Source organism: Canis lupus, chromosome 11 (assembly GCF_003254725.2).
Source record: "Canis lupus dingo isolate Sandy chromosome 11, ASM325472v2, whole genome shotgun sequence".
Taxonomy (NCBI): domain Eukaryota; kingdom Metazoa; phylum Chordata; class Mammalia; order Carnivora; family Canidae; genus Canis; species Canis lupus.
This window is the reverse complement of record NC_064253.1, coordinates 61,201,118-61,218,351: the sequence shown is the minus strand read 5'-3', so window position 1 is coordinate 61,218,351 and position 17,234 is coordinate 61,201,118. Positions and strand designations below refer to the sequence as shown.

At 40.2% G+C, this 17,234-nt stretch overlaps 1 long non-coding RNA gene across 1 annotated transcript; it reads left to right on the top strand.

The window, feature by feature from the left end:
• The first annotated feature begins 300 nt into the window (after positions 1-300).
• LOC112650101 (uncharacterized) lies at positions 301-16,068 on the top strand. The gene is made up of 5 exons (XR_003129954.3): positions 301-916; positions 5,576-5,671; positions 7,179-7,376; positions 10,162-10,264; positions 11,276-16,068. It is a non-coding gene; the product is annotated as an uncharacterized LOC112650101 (long non-coding RNA).
• Positions 16,069-17,234: the final 1,166 nt, after the last annotated feature.

The following is a 17,234-nucleotide window of genomic DNA, read 5'->3' as shown; positions in this document are numbered from 1 at the left end:
TGCTGTGGAGTCTAATCCTCTCTTACTTCTCCTGTGTGTTTTTCTTCTTGGAGCTTCGGTCTTTAGTGACCTTCTCTTACCGTTTCATTAAATGCCCTCCGCCTCGGTAAATTACAGTACTTTGAAGCCTTGGAGTTTAGCATATAAAAAAGCAAGAGCCTCTGTATACTGCCCTGGGATAAGGTGTGATGAAAATCCCATACAAGCTGAACTGTACTTCCTAATCAAATGGGTGTAACAGATGGCTGCTGGAGCAAACCATCACAATGGAAATATCTGCAGTTCTCATGGTAACGGAATCTGCCAGGTCTGAGGGATTTGCTGTTTTTCAGGACATCTGAGCTGCAATCTCTTTCGAGCTGTCTAGCAGTCTCCGTCTCGCTCTCTCTCACTCTCTCAGCATGATGGAGATAGAGTTGAAAGGTGGAGCCCGATTTTGCATTCCAGCTGTGATTAAAGACACAGGCACACATCCTGGGAGATAATGCGCTGCATATTCATTATGCTATCTAGAACCTCTTTAGCTACTGGGACACGACTGTCATACAATTACAATATGCCTTCTCCAGGAGTAAAGGGGGGGTTGGGATGGAGAAGATCAGAGAACAACAGAGACGGAGAATATGAAGAATTAAGATGCATGAGACGTATCTTGTAATAAAGATATGGAGCGATATTAAAACTAGCAGTTGTATCCATTTCATGGCAACATGTCAAGATGACTTAACAGAGAAGGATAAAACATCTGGCCTGGGGGGAAAAAATACATGATGTCGAATTTCCAAATCATAACGTGGACTCTGTGGAAGAAAAACAACAGATAAGCAACTGTGTACCTTCCCAATAAGTGAAAGCATGTGGAAATTTTCCTTATACTCTGCAATCAGAAAAAGCAGAGCCATCTCATCAGGTGGAGGTTAGTATATAGACACTGAGCTTTCATTATAAATTGAAGGTTTGGGTTTAAACCCACAGGACTACATTACCAAAGGGTTTTTTTTTATTATTTTTTTCCTCGTGCTATTCATAACCTTATTTTACAGCAGTGCTCAGAAAGGGGAAAAATAATCAGTCACAATTCTATTTTATTAAAGTCTTTTCCTCCAAATCCCTATCGATTTAAAGAAATAAGGAAAAGTATACTGTCTTCTTTGCTATAGTACCTGCTAGCAAACACACACACACACGCACACGCACACACGCGCACACAGGGTTGATTCACAGCTGCCTGGTCCCTTGGGTATTTGAGCTTGAAGATCAGACAACATATAAGAATTCAGCCATGACTCAAAATGGAAACAAAGAAGACCATTCTTAGCAAACCCGGCAATGTGAACTGAAAAAAAAAAAAAAATACAGGCTGTAGGCTGGAGCCCCCTAGCACGCTTACCCACCCCATTGTCCTTGAGGGCACTACTGTTAAATACATATGACAGCCAAAGAGAGGAGGAGAATAGTTTCCAGAAAGCAATGATTGGATCTCCCTTTTCATGAGGTAGAATGGGCAGGACTATGTAAGCCTCTAAGTAGCACTTGAGAGCAGGTCCTGTAAGGCAGCATTGTCTCCCTCTCGTATGGCGCCTGAAGAACATATTATATTATATAACCTTTCTCCAAGCTCGCCCTGCTCTGAACAGAGACCCTCTTCCCTTAGAACCCCGCTAATAACAACTTGTGGATGACAATCTCCGTCTTAACAAGCCGGATTAGTTAGTTTAAAGCAATGAACTGAGGCCATTTGTGCAGATGCTAATCAAAAAAAAGAAAAAGGGGAAAAAAAATCATAAAAGACCCATGCGCCTCCACCTCTTGTTAAGTACAATACAGATAAAGAGGAGGGTGTCCCAGGGCCACATCTGTGAACTGACCTCTAAGGCACACAAAGGTCTTCGGGCCTTGGGGGTTATTAAAGGAGGGAAGAGGGTTTGTATCAGGCCAGTAGCAGACAACAGTGGCTCTGGAAGGGCAGTTCTCAAGGAACTGTCTGAAGCCTTTTTTTTTTTTTCCTTAGAAATTGTCCTTTAGTTGTGTCCCATGAGGTTTTTGCTCTTTCACAGACACCTCCCGGCTCCTGGTACACGGCCTAGGACGTAGCAGAGAGGCACATTAAATTGTTGGATGGATGGAGGGACAAACGCATGGAGAAACAGATGTACAAGGAAAGATTCAAAAACGTCAAAATGCCAAAAACAAACAAATCCCACCAATGTGGAATCGTTCCCTCTTTGCTCTCCACACCAAGAACATAAAATTGTATTAAACATAATAGCACATTTGGAAAGATACCCCAGGTCTTCAGAGATCAATGAACTACATTGATTATTAACATTCAACCATGACTGGCACTTTAAAATACACACATACCAAGAAAAGCTACTCAGTTGATGATTCAGACTCAGAATATCACAGAAGATTCAAGCCCATTAAAAAAAAAAATAATCTGTCATTTCATCAGCTTCTCTGACAGATCGCTTTCTTCTATACCACAACTAGGAAACTGACTCATGAAGGAAGGAATGCTGAGTTTCCTTTAAAATAGTCAGAGAATAACCTAGTATGCACACTCTATTACATATTGGATCTGAGTGTGCAATCAGCCTGAGAGAGAAAAACAAATTGTGAGGGAGAACACTCTCTCCCACATTCCAGAGAGTCACACACACACACACACACACACACACACACACACTAAGCTTCTACTGGCTTCTTAAATTTTAACTGTCCTTCAGAGTACAAGTTGCTGTTTTAGGAATTCGGTAAGCCAAATGTTTGCTGGAATGCTAACCTCCTAAGCAGCTCAGGATGTCCTGTGGAGATCATTCAGTTAGAAGACATTCAACTGTCCTACAACTTAGGGAGAGTAAGTTTGAGATTCAAAATTAATGTTAAAGAGTAAAACATTAAAGTTGTCTCTCTGAGCAACACTCATCTCTAACATTCATCACAAAGAGTATTTTTATGCAAGAAGGTTGTGATCTATCTCAAAAAAGACACAGCTATAACTCCAAAATGTTTCGGATATAATTTAGAGATATTTCAAATAAAAAATAAGCCGTTTACATATATATATTCAGTCCATATTGCCTTTCAGACACGGATTTTTTTTTTTTTTTTTTTTTTTTTGGTTTGCTGCCAATGATTGTCTCATTTTCTCATGTCCCTGTCACCTGGAGCTGAGGAATGGAATTTTCTGGTGTTGCTATTCCCAATAAGTTTGAGAATCAAGTTTGTTTCAGACCTTGCCCAGTTCCCTGATGTTTCAAAGCTCATGTAGAACAGTCTAACCTTTTCTTTCAAAGGAGCCAATTTTGTCCAGAATAGATCCTCACTAACTGAACTGTAATATGTAGTTGCAAATGAGCTTGAGGCTAGCTACAACACATTTTGCAAGCCCCTGGAGAACTACAAAAATGAGCCAGCAGCTTCTTGTCCTCAAGGAGTTTACTACTGGGCTGGGACAGTTAAGACAAGATTACCAATGGTTACCATATAAGGCAGTTCCACATACCGTCACAAAGGAAGCATAACCCAAGCACTCTACAAAGTTAAAGAAGGGTTTATAAAGGCTCTAAGAAAAATGGAAAATTTGATGAGCCTTAAAGGGTTATATTTAAGATTTCAACAGACAGGGGCATGGATAAGGATGTTCCAAATGCAGGAAATGACATGAACACTGGTGCAGAAAAGTGTGGGTACTAATTTGGTCACACTAGAGAGACTGGTTCAGCTGCAAAGAGGAAAGTAGAGGGAAATTTAGGATGGGGCCATATAAGAGGAGGTGGTATCTGATCCCAGGAGCACAGAGGAGCTGCTGACCTTTTTGAGCAAAGGAGCATCCTAACTGGAAACCCCAGCTTCACCAGCCTCTCAAAGCGCCTTGCTTTGTGAAAATTCCGAGGACACTCCAAGCAATTAAGGGTCCCCAGGGGCCTTTACCAACAGGAAATCCAGGGGGCACCCACTTTGCAGGAAGCATACTTTCTGAGAGTATGAACCTTTAAGAGTCAAAATAGAAAGTTGGAAAGCCTGTCCTCTTCCGTCTGTCTTTGGAAATAAATAAACCTTTCTATTTCAATGTTTGGCATCGTGACAAGACCTAAGAGGAACTAGAGAGATAATTAATAAGGGCATGAGGGGAAAGTGCAATTAAAAATGGCAAAGACTACTCCATAAATAAGTGCTTCATACTGAGAAAGATTATTACTGAGATCTCCAGCTTCAAACCTGAAATCAAATCACTCTGAATGGATAATTTGAGCATTATTGGAGGGGGGGTGGGAGCCATGTTGGTTCCTAGTCTCTAAATTACAGGAGAAACAAGATTTTATTCTGACCTCACCTTTCTGTCAGTTTAAATCAACAAAATAATCACAGTTTAGTCCCAGTTGGCATAACTCTCCATAACCTCAAGTTTTAATGTCATCCTTCAGTTTCTTAGCCAGGAGAGGAGGTTAGATTGAGAATGCCTCAAGAAGAGTCTTTTCCAAGGAAATTAAAAAAAAAAAAAAAAAAAAAAAAAAAAAGTTTCCTAGGAAACAAGCAAGGCAAACTCCCTTTATCTGAATAAGGCCCTTTGTCACAAATAAAAACTAGCTGGAGTAAATCTGAAAGCTCAAGCCCCATCAGGCCTGGAGATGTCTGAACCTCTGGCCCAGCTTACAGAGCTTAAAGATGTTTCCCATCTAAAAAGCAGTCCACATGTTTGTCGTTCATCGGAGAACTTTCGGCTTCTGCGTTTTTGAATGGAATGATTCAAAATTGAATCATTTCCTGCAATTTAATTTCATAGCTGAATGCAAAGTATAAGAAGATAAGGTCACAGGAACACGGATCTATCTCCAGAAAGCGATCACACTCCCGGGGCTGCTGTAAGTGGAGATTTAATTGGACACAGTAGGTTTTGCTATTGTTGCAACATGGAAATAAATTATTTTATTTAAACAGCCAATGGCCGCAGCCAGATCAGCAGCCACAATGGTCAGGAAAAAAAATTGACTTCCAATGATTGCTTGAGACGAGATGGAGACAAGTTGTGCTTGCACTGAATTCAGATGGTTGTGAATATTTCATATTCCTAATCGTCCTGCCTTAGACTTGTCTAGTAATCTTAGGAAAGGACAATGACCAGAGAGGAAAACCACTGTCCATACTCTTCTTACCTCCAGTCAAGGAAGTCCACTGAGATAAAAATGGGATGAGCAGCTCCTGACTATCACTGCTGCTCAAAATACTTGGCTTACCTTCCTTTAAGTCAGGGGATGGCAAAGGACACCCATGGCCCAAATCTAGTTTACTGCCTATATTTGTTAATAAAGCTTTATTGGGAGACAGCCACACTCATTCACTTATGTACTGTCTGTGGCTGCTTTTGCACTATAATGACAGTTCAGTAGTTAATGATAGAGACCCATGTGGCCTGCAGAGTTTAAAATATTTGCTAGTTGACCCCTCACTTTACAAATCCCTGCTTTAAATCACCAACATTATTATCATCATGATCCCGTCCATTTGCAGAGGTCATGGTGTCAGAGGGTTTTTAACACACTTTGCTTAATAACACCTTTCTGATACACAGATGGAGACAAATGCAGTGCCCAGAGATGCCTTAGACCAGTGTCACTTCTCCACGGGAGATTCAGACTTGGCACTGCCCTATCATGGGACACTTGGGGTAAGGATGTTGTTTTGTGTGTGGGGAGGGTCTTAGACCCCAGTGCTCCTGGTTTTCATCAAGATTAAGAGGCAATAGGCTTGACCCATAAATTGAGGTGATCCATCAGGAAACGGTGGTGAGGTTGTTAGACTTGGAAATTGCTTATTAAACCACCGTATGTTAATACATTTATATTACATATACATATGTAATGTAATATTCTCATCCATCTGGAGTGGAAATATGTAAATGAAGAAACATAAAAGTTGAGAACGTTAACCTGATTGGACTCTTTGAAACTGCAGTGGCAGAATAATATATTAAAAATAATTTAGAGCTCAAATTGAAACCTGAGTTCAAATTCCGACACCCATTAGCTATCTATTTCAGGGGAAATTTCTTACTCTCTCTAAGCTTCAATTTCTTCATCTACAAAATGGAAGTGCTAACAGATAACACTTTTCAGGAGTGCGGTAAGAACTGAATGAGATAATTCCTGAAACATGCCTGGCACAGTGCAGTAAATGCTCAAGAATGGCAAAGGTAATGATTATTACTGTGTTTGGCTTCAACTAAGAAAGCAGAAGAGTTCCTTCTGAAGGCTGATTTAAATATCCTAAGCAAATAGAGCTAATACTCCCAAAATGATTTAATTCTGTATTTAATTCTGTATTCAACTTGCCTTTCACATTATGCTTTAAAATATTACACTTTGTATTTTCACATGGCTTCTGCTCCCCAAGCTTTTTCAAGTGAACTCAATATCTCTGTGTATGTATGGTATCAGGGTCAGGTATTCACCCATTTTACAGATGAAGAAAGCAGTTATACGTAAACTCCTATAGTTAATAAGTTGAGACCCTGTCTCTCCTGCCTCATGGCCCAGAGCACTTAGTACTACCCTGGACTTTATCTAATGGTCTTTTAAAAGTCAAGCCTAACGTCCTAGTTAAAGGCTGGGACCCCAGTTAGAAAGGCACAGTTGAAGGGAGCAAGGGCAAAAGACACTGTGAAGAAAGCAAGACACTCAAGAAAGCAAGAATCTAACCAAAGGATGATTTTGCTTTAGAATTCAGGCAAACGCAGTGTGCCTTTAAAAAGGACCATGTCTCTACTTCTATATTGCTTACTATCTGAAGCTAAGCCAGAGGGATGTACATAGTGAGATCTTTGTCTCATTTCAGGAAGGATACAGGATAAAGATTCTGTGCCAGTAATCTTCCTTGGATTAATGGTTTCTCTTTTATCTTCTGTATTTCTGCTCAGATGTCTTTTCTCTGAATGAGTCAGAGGAATGCAAATGCTGGGCGCAGTCCGCCTGAAATATTTAAATCTAGTTTTGCAATGTTTTGCAGGTTTGGAGAGGAAAATTACACACACACACACACACACACACACACACACACACGTACGATGAAGGAATGGCAGATGAGAATTACAGATATATCAGCCAGCAATACAAAAATGTGGTATTTCAATTTGACAACAAACTCATTTTTCTTTTTCCATTTCTTTGTTTCTCCAGATCAACATTTAGATGCTTGATATGAGTGGAAGGAATCTGCAACATTCTTTTGTGAGACTCGGAATCTCATCAAGAATGTATCTGACTACACGGAAAACTGATTTTCTTTTGGCTCCTAAATGACAAGCCTTCATTATGCAATGAGCACGTCCCTGGAGAAAGCATTCTCTACACACCGATAGAGAGAAGTTGGGGCAGGTTGGGTGGCTGGGCATGATTTGTGTGCATTTCCCTGATCCCTCTTTTTCTGATACACTCTGAACTCTTTATTTTCATGTTCAGTCATAGACTTGCAGGCAGTGTCTCACTATTGCTACTAAGAGAGCTTCCTCTGAAAGGAAACCTGAATGGCATTAATATTCAAATCCTCTGGCTTGGTCTGCAGTGGCCTGATGGAGCTTGCACAGAGCTCCTGTGCTGCAAGGGAACAAATCTTGGGAAATGCAGCTGAGTAAATTGGGATTTAGCTTCTGTCCCCATGTGCAGTACTTAACACGAAACCCTTATAATGAAAGGTCTCCTCCAAAGGCTTTTATTGCTGCAAGAAAGAGTTCCTACCCATGTGAACCCAAGGACAGAGGGAGGCTTTCTTATTTTCCTTTCCACCTCATGTGAAAGAATAATCTCATGCCTTCAGGACAAAGGCTTCTTTAAACAACAAAGTGAAATGCTTTCAACGTCCATGAACATCTCCCAACATCAATGAGATTGCTATTCACGAATGAAAAAGGCGGGGGAAATGTTGGGCATGAACAATTGGTCAATACGGCATTACCCTCAAAAACCAGAAAGCCAGAATTTGAAATGTGAAACATTTCCCACTCCTATTAAATTAGGATTGATGAGTTCCCAGGGATATTCAACTTCTTTTGACTTTACTTAAATGATTTATAACCCTTGTCTGTGTCATGGTTTCTAAAATTTCTCCAAGCATGCAACTGAACCAAGGTTAGAAAGGTTGGCGCAAGTGCACAAAATCATACTCTTTTTCTCAAAATGTCTCATAAATTGGTCTATGGAGTTCAGTTCGACGTTCACTGAGCATCTGTATCAGGTGCTATGCTAGGTACTTGGGCAGAGAGATGAGGAAGGCATGGCCCTTGCTCCAGAGAGCTCATGTCCAGTACAGAGACAGACGTCAGTACCTGGAATGCAATACAACAAGTGCTAGAGCAAAGATAAGTAAAGAGAAAGGACTATCCAGAAGGCAGGTATCAATATTTTTTTGAAGATTAAAAAAAAAAAAAAGGTACTTGAGTTAAGGCTTAAAGATATTGTTACCCATTGGAGAAGTGGACAAAAGAAAAAGAGGCCTAGGGTGAGGTCACAATCTCCAGACAAGCAAATAAATATAGCCTGAAATACAACTATGTCCAGGAACACAGAAGTATGTTGACTTTGCCAAGTCAGATTTGTTGGGTTTCTATTATCCATGCTTTCTATTGATCAAGAATTGATTTATGTCACCCAAGGGCCTACTTCAGAAGGTTACATGTTATGAGAAAGGTCAGACTTCAGTCTCTCCAAGTGAGATTTTAGTGGGCACAGCTCTTGCCCGGCAGTCAGCTCACCAATTCATTCCCTCTCCAGAAAACCACTCAAAGAATAAAATTCTCGGAGGTCTCTGGCAGCTGCAAACATGAATACAGGTCCTCCTTGGACCCCATTTAGTACCCATCAGTGAACTATGAATTTTAGGTGTCTAAGTGAGAAGTGGGAGGCAGGGCAGAGAACTCAGGCCACAAAAAAAGCCCTCTCTCCAAGAGGCTCAACCAGTCTCTGACTAGCGTGGGGATACATCCTGCCTGGTCCAAGCATGCAAACCATATGGTGAAACAAGTAGCCATTTATTTTCCCTTGGATGGACTTCAAGTGTTTCTATCATCCTATGTGTGTTCTCCATAACTGAAAAAGAAAATCAAAGTATCTATTAGACATCTCACTTATTTATTTCCTTACTATATATGTGTGTGTGTGTGTGTGTGTGTGTGTGTGTGTGTATCTCCCAGTTTTAGTGACTATAATGTACCCAATGAGTCCCCTCAGTGAATCAAAATGTGGTCCACCAAAATGCCTTTGCTCTCTTAACGCCAGAATTCAAACCATCATCTGTGTTACAAAGAGATTTTATATCTATAGACACATCCCAGCCCACCAAATTAACTATCTCTGGCTGGGGGAAGCATGTTGCTGAGAAGGGTTTTTTTTAATGCTCATTTAAATGAGATGCAAGCTAATTTACTCTCTTAAGTGATTTTGAGGTACTGAATGGCAAAATGTGAAAAATGACTAAGTCCACTCATGCATCAGACAGGATAATTCTGGCAAAGTTGGTGCTGACAGCATTAAGAAACAATGATGGAAGACTCTGGCCTTGTTGTTGTCATTTTAATTGTCACCGTGAGTGACGAAAAATGCATTTCCTTCTCCAACATACTTCTCTCTCAGCTTTGTAATACCTTAACTGGGCCCATGTCACTTGAGAGTGTGACTAAAAAAAAAAAAAAAAATCAAAAGGAAAAGAAGTGTGTGTGTGACTGTGTGAAAGAAAGAGGGAGCAGGAGAGAGGAAGAGCCAAGGGGCGAGAAAGAGGCAGTGACAGAAAGAGAGGAGTGATGGAATCAGGAAAACAATGAGACAAAGACGGAGAGAGGAAAAAATGATAGACAAACAAGGATTATTTCAGATGGCTCTTCCTGAATATCAAACAAAGAGCACCATTAGTAATGTCATGGAAAAGGCTAGTTTTTGCAAATCAAGAAACCCACAATGTTTCCAAGATCCACTCTGAGTTTTCAGGCAAGATAGCCCAGAATTTCTTGTTAAAAGCTTAAGGGCTCAATTTATGCTAAGCATTCAAGGAAATGTCTCATCCAAACAGGATATCGTTTTTCATATTAAAGAAGCAAACCTATCTCAGAGCATAAATGTTATTATTCACAGTCGCAAAGGAAAATGGCATTTACTTTTTCTTTCTTCATAGAGATGGAAGGAGGAGGCTCTCCCTTCTTTGGGGCCAGAAGAGGGTTCAGAAATCCCGTTTCTACTCCTGAAAGAAACGCATTTATTTCTCTCAACCCCAATAGGTAAGTCCACAAGCCTCCTCCATGGCATCGATTGCTTTGATGGGCCAGTATACAGTATGTGCATGTTGCCTTTCAAAATATGTTTGGGAGAAAGAATCAAAGCTAATTTCAGGATGTGAAAAGCTAGCAGATTCCATTAGTGATTGTGACTTCACTTCAAAGTGATAAGGCTGCTGGATGCAGGTTCTCAGAACTGAATGTCCAAATGGGAATTTATGATGTAGAACTTCAGTTTTATCAACCATAGGCTTCAACACACATACAAAAGAATACATGGGTATTTTCCCCCCTAGCAGAAATTTCAAAGTTATCCCAGTGAACCAGTTGTGCATTCTTTTCTCATCTCCACCCCCATCATTTACTCTTCTTCAAAACATTTTAGAATGGGGGAGGGAATAATTGGGATCATTATTTCTGGTTTTCACATTGATGGATCTGAAAGAGTGCACTTTATGTGAACTCACATTGCCTCTTCTAGAGATGACCACAGCAAAATCCCAGAAGCAATTCAAATGGGAATAGACTATAAAGCCCACTTCTTTGAATTGCCTTTAAAACATCTATCTCTGGTAATATCTTAATTATTTTGGTCCCAAACCCCATGAGGTCATCTCATCTTTATGGAGAGCAACCCCAACTAAAGCTTTGGAAAGGATATGGTCAATGATATTTAATAGTTATCATTACATTCAAGATGTACCCAATCCATAAATGAACATAGACTGTTCTTATGTCCAAAGAAAAAAAATGGTATGCACTGCTATATTCTATCAAAATGGAAGCAAACTTTATTAGAGGTTTTGTTATGAAACATTTGGTGTTTCCACCCACAAAACTGGGTGGTCTCCACTTAATGATATGTAATTTTTGTTTTTTACAAGACAAGATTTACATTACTCAGAATGTGAAGAGTTAATAGCTGGTCCCACTGGTTTCATTAAAAAAAAAGGCATGTTCCATGCCAGTTAAACATGATCTCAGGCAGAGTAATAATACCTTTCCCTATTCCAGGTCCAGGAAAAGGAAAGCAGAGTCACTGACAGTGATACTGGAACCCTCCTTGTTTGATTTGGCCACAAGTTCTTCTGTAGCTATTGTTTGCCGTGTGTTCAGGCACAAGTTGCCATGGTCAATGGAAGGAAATACAAAGATACAGAGTGAAGCAAAAGATAAAGTAATGTTCACTGAGCGCCTACTATCCAGGCTAGGTGCATCTGACGATCTCTTTTAATCCTCACAGATACCCTATGAGGTAGAGATTCTAATACCCATTTTACAGATGATGAAACTAAAGCTCTAAGATTTGCCCATGATCTGATAACTGACTGGTAGGTGGTAGGATGGAGAATAAACTCAGATCCATCTGTCTGACTCCAAAGCCCATATTCCAAAAGATTTTCTAGCAATGGTTTTCAAACTGTGTTTCGATGTTTTAAGTTCCTCAAATGTTTGATTTGAATTTTTACATATATTTTGAAATATTTTAAAACTAGGGGCACCTGAGTGGCTCAGTTGGTTAAACTTCTGACTTCAGCTTAGGTCATGATCTTCAGGTTCTGAGACTGAGCCCTAAGTCAGGCTTCCTGCTTGGCAGGGAGTCTGCTTTTTATTCTCTCTCTCTTTCTCTTTCTCTTTCTCTCTCTCGCCCCCCCCCCGCCCCTCCCCACCACTCATTCTCTCCAAATTAATTAATTAATTCTTAAAAACAACAACAACAAGGGGCACCAGGGTGCATCAGCCAGTTAAGCATCTGACTTTGGCTTAGGTCATGATCTCAGTGTCCTGGGATCAAGCCCCAAGGTTGCTCCACAAGGAGTCTGCTTATTCCTCTTCCTATGCCTCTCTCTCTACTCATTCATTCTCTCTCTGAAATAAATAAATCCTTAAAGCAATTTTAAAACTATAATAAAAAACAAGAAGTATACTTAAGTGTTATATACTCAGCGATAACCCTTTGGAGACTACCAGGATATTAACTAGTTTTCTCATTGATTAACTTTAGGATAGAATGTGTTTATATAATATTTAAAATATATTCATACTAATAAAATACTGCTTTTATCAATTTCATATATTGAATATTGCACAGAATTTGCATAGGGTAAAAAAATAAGTTTGAAAATTACTGCTCTAGTTTATACATTCTCAAGAGGGGATGGCAATATAATTCCCAAGGAGTGAAATTTAGTTCTTGAGGGCCAAAAAATCTTATGTACTACAGTGGTTTTTCCATTGGATACATAAACAAGTATCTAGTATTTCTAGATTATAGCTATTGAAAATCTCATGGCAGCATGGGAATTGGGGGGGGGGAATGTCTCAAATGATTCTTTGTAGGACAGATAATTAAAAAAAAAAAGTTGAGAAACACTGCTCTAAGGTATTAAGAATTTCAGAGAATCTGAAACAGAGACGAAGGATAGCTTGGTCCTTCTTCAGCCTGAGCAGCTCATCGAGCTTGAATCGTAACTGTGAGGAGTTATCCTTGGAGGATAATCCTGGCTTGTTCACAACTTTAGGATTTTCTATCCATACAAGACTTTTAGGAGCTCCAATACCTTTGTTTCTGAGAGAAGACCTGGTAGCCTGAGCCAGCCCCCTCATTTCACAGAAGGTAAAACTGAGATCTGGAGAAACCCAGGGTTTTTCCAAGGACACAGAACTATTTGCAGCAATTGGAACTCAAACCTGGAATGGCACCTTGCACAGGGTAGGCACCCAAAGTGTTTGGGAATGAATGAAGTGATGGATGACTTTAATTTAACGGATTTCATAGGCAAGATCAGATATATGAATTTTTTTAAACCAACTATATGCAGACTGCTCATTCCAGGTTACCAATTGATAGAAAAAAAAAAGTGAAGCCCATCACCTAAATATCACTGGGGACTGGATACCACTGGGAGCCACCTCCCACCTCACAGCCCCAGCTGAAAGCGGAACAGCATTGGCACACACTGCAAGTGAGTTCTTCCTCAAGCTGACCCAACCGCACATCTTTCCTTTGTTTGTTTGTTTTCTTTCTTTAAAGCTCTTACAATACTCCTAGCGTAGTACCATCTGCTGAAGCGGGATGAACAGGTAGCTTTAAAATGATGATAGCTCTGGGAAATGATAATCACTAGGTCATAGAAAGCTGCACTGCAGTGTATAAATAAGATAAGTAAAAGTGCTGAGGACTGCATGTTTGCTTTAATAAAATGTGTTTTCCCTTTTTGTGAAGAATGCCTTTCTCGAATGCCTGGGGAGAGAAGCTGAACTATAGACCAGAAACACACAGACGGTTCCAGAATCTGGCAATGAGGGTGGGATCAGAGGGGAGAGGGATGAAATATTACTTACTTACTGAGACACAAAAGGAAAAGAGTTGGACCAGAGCCTTTGTGTTGAATTGCTGAAGCAATGGAATGAGATCAGAACTTCCAGGTCTAATTCCAAAGCTCCCTTTGGTAAAGGCAATATGCTGCAGTGAAGAGTAGGGGCTTGGGTTACAGCACAGCTCTCCACTCACTGCGTGACCTTGGGAAACTCAATCTCTCTGAATCTTGATTTTCTCATATGTGAAAAGGGGATAATATCTCACAGGGATATCCTAAGTTTACATCAGAAGATGTACGTAAAGAACCAAACACAACATCTGATATACCTTTGGCACTGACTAAATGATAGTAGTGATAAGGATGCAGATGCTCAAGATGATGACAGTGGTGGATGATGACAACAGTGATGACGATGAGGATGAGCCACAGGCTTTTTCTAGAAAGTAGTAACATGTATACACTGAATCCTGAATATCACAAGTAGAAGTTACCATGCTCTGTGACATATGCCATTGGAAAGTATAACTCATAAAGCAAGAATTCTCTCTGCAAAGTATTTCAGTGAGCAAGAACTAAGTCTTAAAAACAAGAGCAGCTTCTGAATTTTGCAAATATGTTCTCTTACTTGGGCTTTCTGCAAATACAAAGCATTTTTTACCAACATTCTTTCATTTTATCCCCACACCAGCAATATGAAGTTGCCAGGGAAGGTACTAAATGTCCATTTAACAGATAAGAAAACTGGACGTTTCAGGAGGCTTTAGTCATTTGGTCACCAGCCCAATGTTGCACAGAGATCTGGTATCCAGACCAAAAAGCCTGGTTGTCTGCCTCCTATCCCAATGGTACGCTGAGCTGACTATTTAAAAATGTCCACCTGGAAACAAATGAGGAACTTATGCAAGTCAAGTGCATTTGTGCTTTCTCTGCATCCTAATGTGTAGTCACCTATCTGCCACCTGATTCCTTCCCTCTGAGTCAGCATGGCGTTCCCTTTAGTCATCTATTTACCTCTGTATCCTCCACTCCTGACTCAAAGTAGAAAATCCAGGAAAGACTTATGAAAAAAACCTTCCCCTTCAGAACAAATTCTGTGAGATGTCTATCAAACCAATACACAAATGGCATCATCTGACCATTATGTGACTGCCAGGGTAACAGGACTAAGAAAGCTCCAGAAAGTTTTGCTGTACCCCAGTGAACAAAAGACAGTTGACTCTCGTCCACAAGATGTCAACCCTGCTGGGGTACTCTCTTTCTCAACCTTCAAATATAACTCTGAGCATATACATGATGTATCCTCCTTCACACAGCTGTCCAATGAGGACCATGGGGCAGCATCCTTTCTTCAGTTGGGGAAATTGGAGAATTACAAATAAGGCCCCATATGCAGAAACACACAACTTGGTTGGAAATCTAGGTCTTAAACATAGATTTCTTTACTCCAGTTCCATCCTCTTTGAACTATTGGACTACCATCTATATCAATTAGAAATCTTTTGGTAACAAACAAAATCCAATTCAAATCTTTTTAAACAATAAAGTGACTTTTTTTCTCTTCTCTCTTTTTGACTTTGTCTGTTTACCTAAAAAAAATAGTTCAGAGAGAAGACTGGTTTCATATTCCAGGATAAAGCTAGAGTTAGGTCTCCCCACATGGCAGCCCTTTAGCAATATCAAGTTCTTCTCTTGTGGTAGAAGACTCATACCCTGACATTACCAGCTTGCATTGGAAGAGCCTCTGCAATTCCACTAAAGGTAATGTGCTTCACTATGATGGGACTAGCTTAAATCATGTGTCCATCCCCAAACCAATCATAACAAGCAGAAGGAAGGGGTACTTAGGTTAGTTTAGGCTACTCAAAGCCTGCCACTAGAGTCAGGGGTGAGGTCAATCCCACCCAGTTTACATAAAGGACTATGGCGGAGAGGTACTTTCTCAAAGAAAATTCAAGGTGCTCTTATCAGGAAGAGGAGTCATGGAAATTGAGCAGGAACCCCTTAATGACATCCAATCTTTTATCCTACAAGTATTCTTTGAATTCCTATCTTGTACAGGGGGTAAATTTTAACAAAGGAAAGGCCAGTGTTTGCCTAGGCAGAGCTCTGTCTAAGGTATCTGAGCCCAGTCAATGGTGGAGAGTAGGTGCCTTCGCTGCTGACAGTATCTTCAACCCCTTCCCACTCTTAGCCCCTAATACACTCAAACTGCTCTTTTTTCCAAGAGTCTAAAGTAGGCTGGTGAAAGACACAATACAGTGGCGAATTCAAATTGTTTTCCATTTACAACTAGAATCAGAATTGCGTCTTACACAAGAGAAAAGGCAGGGTCGTACAGCAATTAAAAGCAAGGCTCTGAGGAACTCCTGAGTGGCTCAGTGGTTGAGCATCTGCCTTCTACTCAGGGCATGATTCCAGGGTTCCAGGATCAAGTTCTGTATCACACTCCCCACAGGGAGTCTGCTTCTCCCTCTGCCTATGTCTCTGCCTCCGTGTCTCTCATGAATAAATAAATAAAATCATTAAAAAAAAACCCACAAGGCTCTGGAGTCATACTTCCTGAATCTGAATCTTGAGTCAACTACTTCCTAGGTGTGTGACCCTGGGCAAGTTATAGGACCTTTCTGTGCTTCAGGTTCTTTACCTACACAACAGTAATAGTCACCTAAGGGTATTTTGAGATCCAACTGAGTTAATACAGGAGTCAGTTAACTTTTTCTATGAAAAACCAAATCGTAAATATTTTAGGCATTGTGGCCATACAGTCCTGTGGCAACTCCTCTATTCTGCTGTGACCATGTGAAAGCAGCAATGTATGATACATGAACAAATGGGCACAACCATGTTCCAGTAAAGCTTTGTTTTAAAAAAAAAAAGACAGGTGGCACCTAGATTTGCCTGGCACTAAGAGCCAATATGGTAGCTACTGTTATAAATTCATAGTGAATAGCTTTTAACTTTATTATTCTCTTTCACATACTGTCCCTCCCTCTCCATGGACTCTACCCACCTTTCCTTGACAATGCTTATTATAGATTTATAATTTCAAATATATAAACACTAGCTGTTTGTCTTTATTTATTGACTTAGTGACATAGAAGATCAAGAAAACTCTCCACTCCTTTAATTGGATTACCCTTCACATGTTTAAATTGTCTTGTCCATAGGACTTAAAGTAGAAACACTCAGCAAAAACCTTGGCATGTTGTACATGACCTAGTGCTGGGGTGATTCATAGCAAGTAAAGAATAATAACTGTTATTTGCTATAAATAAGCTCTCAGCCTCATTAGTGAATGTTCACTTACAGACACTTACTCCCATCAAAATGATTTCCTTATGTTACAAGCCACCCCTCAAGTTTTCTCCTCTACACCATGCTCCAGGTCTAGAAATCACGGCTCAGATTCCATGGTGCTCAGTCATGCTGAGATGTCTCAAGAGACACAAAAACAACACTGGAGTTAAAAGTTAATCCTTCCTGCTGGGTTAATAATTAGGTAAAACCAGTTTGAAGCAAGGGGAAATCAGTGTGTCTGGAGTTCAGAATGAATTAGTGAGGAAGGAGGCAAAATAAGGAATTACGGAGTAGGAATACAACTGCCAAGAACTCTCTTTCTGCTAGGCAGAAAGGGGAGGCGACGAGAAAAC